The sequence below is a fragment of the Rosa rugosa genome, chromosome 4 (assembly GCF_958449725.1).
Source record: "Rosa rugosa chromosome 4, drRosRugo1.1, whole genome shotgun sequence".
NCBI lineage: Eukaryota > Viridiplantae > Streptophyta > Magnoliopsida > Rosales > Rosaceae > Rosa > Rosa rugosa.
The window spans coordinates 4,512,743-4,519,267 of NC_084823.1; the positions used below are offsets into that span (position 1 = coordinate 4,512,743).

The 6,525-nt window shown below is 40.2% G+C and overlaps 2 long non-coding RNA genes across 2 annotated transcripts; both read left to right on the forward strand.

The window, feature by feature from the left end:
* Positions 1 to 2,652: 2,652 nt before the first annotated feature.
* LOC133746029 (uncharacterized) lies at positions 2,653 to 4,102 on the forward strand. Its single transcript, XR_009863910.1, has 3 exons — positions 2,653 to 2,936; positions 3,040 to 3,178; positions 3,300 to 4,102. It is a non-coding gene; the product is annotated as an uncharacterized LOC133746029 (long non-coding RNA).
* A 36-nt stretch (positions 4,103 to 4,138) lies between these two features.
* Positions 4,139 to 4,991, forward strand: LOC133746030 (uncharacterized). Its single transcript, XR_009863911.1, has 2 exons — positions 4,139 to 4,210; positions 4,755 to 4,991. It is a non-coding gene; the product is annotated as an uncharacterized LOC133746030 (long non-coding RNA).
* Positions 4,992 to 6,525: the final 1,534 nt, after the last annotated feature.

A 6,525-nucleotide genomic window follows, 5' to 3' on the forward strand; every position in this document is an offset into this window, starting at 1 on the left:
TTTCTAATAGTTGGACTCACTCCTAAATTGACTTAGCAGGCCACCTCAACACCACATCATAAAACATAGGCCATATATGAGCCACGTCAACAATTAAATGACTCTATTGTCGGAAAACTAACAAATTGGACCTATTAAATCAAAATTGAAAGTGCAGGGGTGTTCTTGATGAAATTAGAAATTCAGGGACTGAATTGATTTTGGACCCAAATTACAGGGTAGTAATCAGTATTTAGCCCTTTATATATCATACACTCTAAAGAGCAAGAAGCTCTATCAATTCAAAGAAAAAGGAAAAACCAACCGTTGGATATGATTATTATAATAAATTATGAGTGTGGTAAAAAATTTAGCCAATTTCACCATATTTTCGAATCCAATCGAATTGGTCAACCGTCGTCACTTGTATGTCTTCCTAGTTGACAGATGGCATGACAACCGCGAAACGTGCTTATTTTTTCACATCATGTCTGTAAATATTTCATTGATGGATGTGCGTGAACATAAGATAAAAACTTTAATTTTAATTACAAAGACGTTGGCCTATACCAATTTGCCTCCTAAAGTTGTATTGACTTATACATTGCATTTAAATTGTTGAGGTTCATTCTAAAACAACCATGAAATGGAAAATGAATTCGGAGAAACCAACCGCTCGATGGAGAGATTGTAATGTTTTATGGTGGTTGTAGAAAATCCAGCCATTTGGTTCTCGTTTCAAATTCGATCAGCTAGGTCAAACTTAGTTACTCTTATAAACCTATATTTATATATCATACACTCCAAATGGCAACTGTTGGAGAGGAAAGATCCCACATTGGAAAAGTGACAAAATATAATATAACTTATAAGTGGGTGGTTCTTACCTAATTGTACCGAGGCCTTTTGTGATTAAAAACCAACACCTATCGGGTGGTTAAGTTGGGACAGTATCGGTACAATGGTGGGCCACGGGCCACGCTTGTCGCTGTTTAACAACAACCTGTATCAATTCAAATAAAATGGAAAAACCGACCGTTGGATGAGATTATTATAATAAATTATCAATGTGGTAAAAAATTTAGTTAATTTCACCATATTTTCGAATCCGATCGATTCGGTCAACCGTAGTCATGACATGTAGAATATATATGCACATATTCTATATAGAAGTATGAGAACATCCAATTTCACAATAAGCCAAATTACAACAAATTCACACTTACACAAAGAGACACACACACACACACACACACACATAATGATGATGTGACATACTGAAGATTTCCAAATATATGTGCTGGGCTTTCTAGACATAAACTTGTAAAAGATGTTGCAGATTCCCGTCCAAGCTGAACTGCCTTCACTTAAATTGCCATAACTCCTTATAGAAAAGTCAGAATCGCAAAATGTGTAAAATTCCTCAGAAACTAGACACATGGGGATTTCCGTGCATATAGGGTATAGCTCTTAATTCTATCCGAGAAGTTCCCAGTAATTCAGAGAAGTTAGGTGTTCTGCACAACAGTTTATGTGTTGCAGATTCTCGTTCAAGCTGAACTGCCTTCACTTAAATTGCCATAACTCCTTCTAGAAAAGTTGGAATCGCAAACAGTAAAATTTTTCAGAAACTAGACACATGGGGCTTTCTGTGCATATATGATACAACTCCTAATTCCATCCGAGCAGTTCCCAGTAATTCAGCGAAGTTAGGTGTTCAGCACAACAGTTTCAGTGTTATTTATATAATATTTTTTTATTTGAGGGCTTTTACGGGCCGGGTTTCAAACCCCTAAACCAAGCCCGGCCCTCTACCCACCGGGCCGGGCTTTTGGCCCTCCAGGCCGGCGGGCCTCCTAGGGTTTCACTTTTTTTTTTATTTTTTTTTTATTTTTAAGAACATTCTCTATAGAGGACTACTAAAATGAGGATTTCATGAGGACTTTCTTGTGAGATCCGCTTTTTGATCACATTTTCAAATCAACCGTTAGTTGTTTATATAATATTCATGTGTAGATCATTTATGCAATTTTTTCAATCAAATTAATAATTGTTAAGGCATTAATTCATAATTGTGATTTATCATTTATGAACACGAACAATTCAGGTTTGACAAATTTGGTTTGTTCTTTGATTTGATCTAATTCAATACCTTAATGATTAGCAATTTGAAAAAAAAAATTTCATAAATGATTTGCTCATGCATACATAAACATTTAATGGTTCATTTGTGGTGATGTAATCGAAAAGTGCATCTCCCAAACGGTTGATTAGAAAGTTCTTGTGGAGTCTTCATTTTAGTGGTCCTTGTGAGCCCAGGAAAAATGTATCGAGCTTAGTGGAGATCGTCGAGAAATTATTTTACGATTTCGATAAATGTCACAGTGCTCGAGAGTATTTTCAGAAATTTTTACAAAGTGAAATCCTCAATGTAGGAGTTGGATAATAAAGTACACGACACGACGAGTTCGTGGAAATTTTTGGGGAATTTTCCGAATACCCGAGCTATTTATAGCGATTTTTCAGAGTTGTGGGATTTTAGAAAATGAATTAAAGAAATAGGAAGAATGCGGTGCGATCTGAGCCGTTTATTCCATCCACCGCTTGATCATGGCCGTCCATCGCTAATTGGATCAATCTATACTCAATCTATATATATGATTTTTGATTGTGGGAACGCCAGAAGGATCGAGAGAGATAGAGAGAGCGAGAGCTGGGAGCTCTGACCCGAGACGCAGCGCGACCCGACGAAGCGACCCGGCCGGAACTTCCACGTCCGGCCACCCCACGACGGCGCGCGGGTACCCACGTCTTCGTCTCGCTGTCGCCTAACTCCCTGTAGCCTTTGATCGTCCATGCACTGAACGGAGAAGGGGACTCGACGACTGGAAGCTCCGGGACCTCTCCGGCGAGCTCTCAATTCCCGGCGATTCCGACCACCATTTTGGCTACTTGTGGTATGAAACATCATCTCCTCGTCATGCTCTACAAGCCCGTCCAATTATTTTTTGAATTTGATCGGGTTTAATTGACTTGGTTTCCGGGTTTGGTCTCGGGCAGCCGTGTTCTTGGACACCGGCGACTTCTCCGACGCGTCTGGGTGTCCTCAACTCGTTCTCTGACTGTCATCATCGTTCTGGAACCCGAAACGTGGAAGGTTGAGCTGAAATAGGTGGTCGGGCTACGTTGACAGTGTTGGGTACGTTCTGCAGAACGTGGCCACCATCTGTGGTGGCAGTTTCGATTTTTCTGGTAACCTCTTCTCTTCGATTTGGTGTTGTGAGTTAGAAACTAATTCCTAGTCTTGTCTATATACCCAGAGTTCGTCAAATTCGAAAAATGACGAGAAAGAAGGATCAGCTCATCGTTGAGTTTCAATCAGGAAGCCGCTGCGAGGAAGTTTGAATTCCAGTGGGTAAACTAGATAGGACGAAGGTAAATTCAATGGTTCTATCAAATTTGTTAATCCCTGAAAGTTGAGAACTTGTGGTGGCTATGCGACGTTGTTTGCATGTGCAGAGTGGGTTGGTTGTCACTTGATTTGAATTGATGAGGTTGTGTAGTTTGGTGCTTTAAGTTTGTTCTGGTTTTGCAAGTTATTGCCTTGTTGGTGTTGCTAAGGCAGGTTATTTGAAATGGTAGTGGAATAATTGAAAAATGGTCAAGCTTGGGTGTCCTTAGTAGTTTTGGACCACCTTGTGTAGAAATTGGAAAGTATGGGTGTCCATAGTAATTCTATTGGAATTGCTATACAACGAAACTTGAAATAGAAGTAAAGTTGAGTGTTGAACGAATTGAGATCGTTTGTTAACGAAATTGAGATAATTTTCTCCATCGCTTGTGTATAGGTTGAAAGTGATGATAAGTAGAGAGAAAATAATTAATATATATTGGGTGGCCTTAATAAATCTGGTGCACTCAATATATGTTTTGTCGATATCGTAATTTCAAGTGAATGTTTAATGATTTAAGTTGATTGTCGAACCTGTCTCGATTGGTCAAACGTGGTCAAATGGGTCAAACTAAGAAATGTCGGTCAAACAATGGTCAAATTGGTCAACTCCTAGTCAAACCAGGAACACTTGATTGTACGATTTGTAATCGTTGAGATTTCAATAATTAGTTCAATGAGATATTGACTATCGAAATGTCGGAACTTAGGACTCTAATTACCCAAGGAACGGAAGGTTCGCGACTCTCGGAGTACGTGAGAGAAAGGATCAGATTCCAGGTAGGGATTCAGGACTCTCCTCAGTTAGTGCTTTTCTTATATATTGTTATTAAATGATGCATGTTAGTTGGTATGGTTTGGTTAAGTTAAAATGCAATACATACTAACCAAACCGTGCGAGAAATGTGATGGCTTGAGAGCGAAGGGGGTACTGACTTCCCTGGGTTCGATCCCCTAAACCTCCGGAGGGTTAGCTACACCAGTCGGACAGTGAGCGATCGCAATGACGACCTGACTCTGTGTGTGTAGCTAGGTAGCGGACTCTCTCGCTACGCTTACCTGGTTGATAAATTATTTGAGGTAAGGTCGTGTAGTGGGTCTATGGGACCGACCATCGGGTAAGATTCAGCGCGCGTGTTTATTTAAGTATCCTGCATCGATTGTCGAGTTAGAAAGCATTATTAAAAAGTTTGTCGTTGATTGAAATATTTGGTTTAAGCATGTTTTCATACTGGGGCCCTAAAGATTTATTATTTGGTTTTTCAATCTAGTCGAGGTAGAGTTCCTGTTGAGTAGTGAGGATGAAAGCTCACCCCTACAACAGTGTGGATGCAGGTACTGTGCATTGGTGACTGGACAAAAGCGGACGGAGCTGAGTGTGCGGAATAAGTCCAGTAAACCATTGTTTGGACTTTGTTCTACATTCTTTTTCTTGAACTTTGTGTTCCAAAACTTGTTGAGATAGTTAGCTTGTGTCAATTTTAGTTCTCATTCCTTAAAGTTCGTATCCTTTGTGTGAACATTCATTCAAGTTCTGGACGAATGAAATGATTTTTAGCAACTCAAGGATTTTCACCTCAGAAATATTTGTAGCTTCCGCTGTGTTTATACAAAAAGTTTTTCAAATAAAATGCCTAGCGGCTCTCTAGGTTGTAAGCCGAGCGTTCGGTTTATGTTTTAGAGACTCGCGGCACTGTAATGAGCTTAAGCTGGTGAGGTGCAGCTTGGGGTGTTACAGTCCTCATTAAAAACTCTCCCTTATAATTTATAGGATTAAATTCTACTTACTACCTTGTACTTTCAAGGGTTCATCAGTTTAGTCCCTGCACTTCTAATTTAATCAGAAAAGTCCTTGCACTCTCCAATTTCATCAAATCGATCCAATCCGTCACTATTCTATCAATTTTCGCTGTTAAAATGCTGACGTGGGACCTTCTCACAGGGAAAATTCCCAAACTCCCATCACTAGACAACCCGCCGACGTGTCAGTGTTGTGAATGCAAATGGGTAGTTTGGAAATTTTCCCCGAAAATTGATGGAGTTGTGACGGATTGGATCGATTTGATAAAATTGGAGAATGCAAGGACTTTTCTGATTAAATTAGAAGTGCCTGAACTGATGAACCCTTGAAAGTACAGGGTAGTAAGCAGAATTTATTCTTAATTTATATATAGATATTCAATGATTATTTTTTACCCTTAATTTATCGATTTTACAATATAAGGTTAAAATTATTTAAGGACATCTAATTTATGTGTCTGGCTCAAACTCTACGACTTGTCCAAGTTATAATAGGGTTAGTTTTACATATATCTTCGTAGATATCCTAATCATTGTACGATTATGTTTTCTTGTAAGACTCTGATTCTTTTCTTGTAATCCTCTATATAAAGAGGCCCCTATAATCAATGAAAGCACAACTCATTCTCCCAAATTCTTTCTGCTGTTCTCTGTATCCCTTTTCCCTAAAACACGTTATCTGCACGAAGCCTAACCCTGAAACAAATAGCCGAACCCTAAATCAGAATACAAAACCTTAAAACTCTTTTTGCCTCCGCCGCCCACCTTGAGACCTCGACCCCAGGGGTCCAGAACTGGCAGCAGAACCACCAGAATCTGCTGGAAAACTACCGAACCGGCCTCCGGAAGCGCTCCAAATCGTCCGCCTGTTTGCCGCCTTCCAGACCGTCGACGGCCACCAAACTCGGTCACCAGCAGCACTTCGACTCTAGGATTCAGGAACCGGAAGCAGAACCTCAAGAACGGGTCTAAAAGTGACTAAACCGGCCGCCTAAGTCACTTAACTGCAAGCAGAAAAATCGGACATAAGCTGTTTAAGGCAGTTCCGGCCAGTTTCGGGCACCACCGGCCAACTACCGACCAGAAGCATCTTTTTCGGGCCAAAAGTTCCGGCGACCCCCGTTTGTTCTTTTCAAGGTAATTTTTCATTAAAGTTCCCGCTTTTGCATACTTTTCTTTAAGATTTCAATTCCTTTTCTTCTTCTCGGGGACTTGCAACCTCCCTTCTTCTACCCCCCTTTCTTGTTTCATGGGGTGACCTAAGCCGAACTGTGGGGGTTCGTGCTATCTTCAAG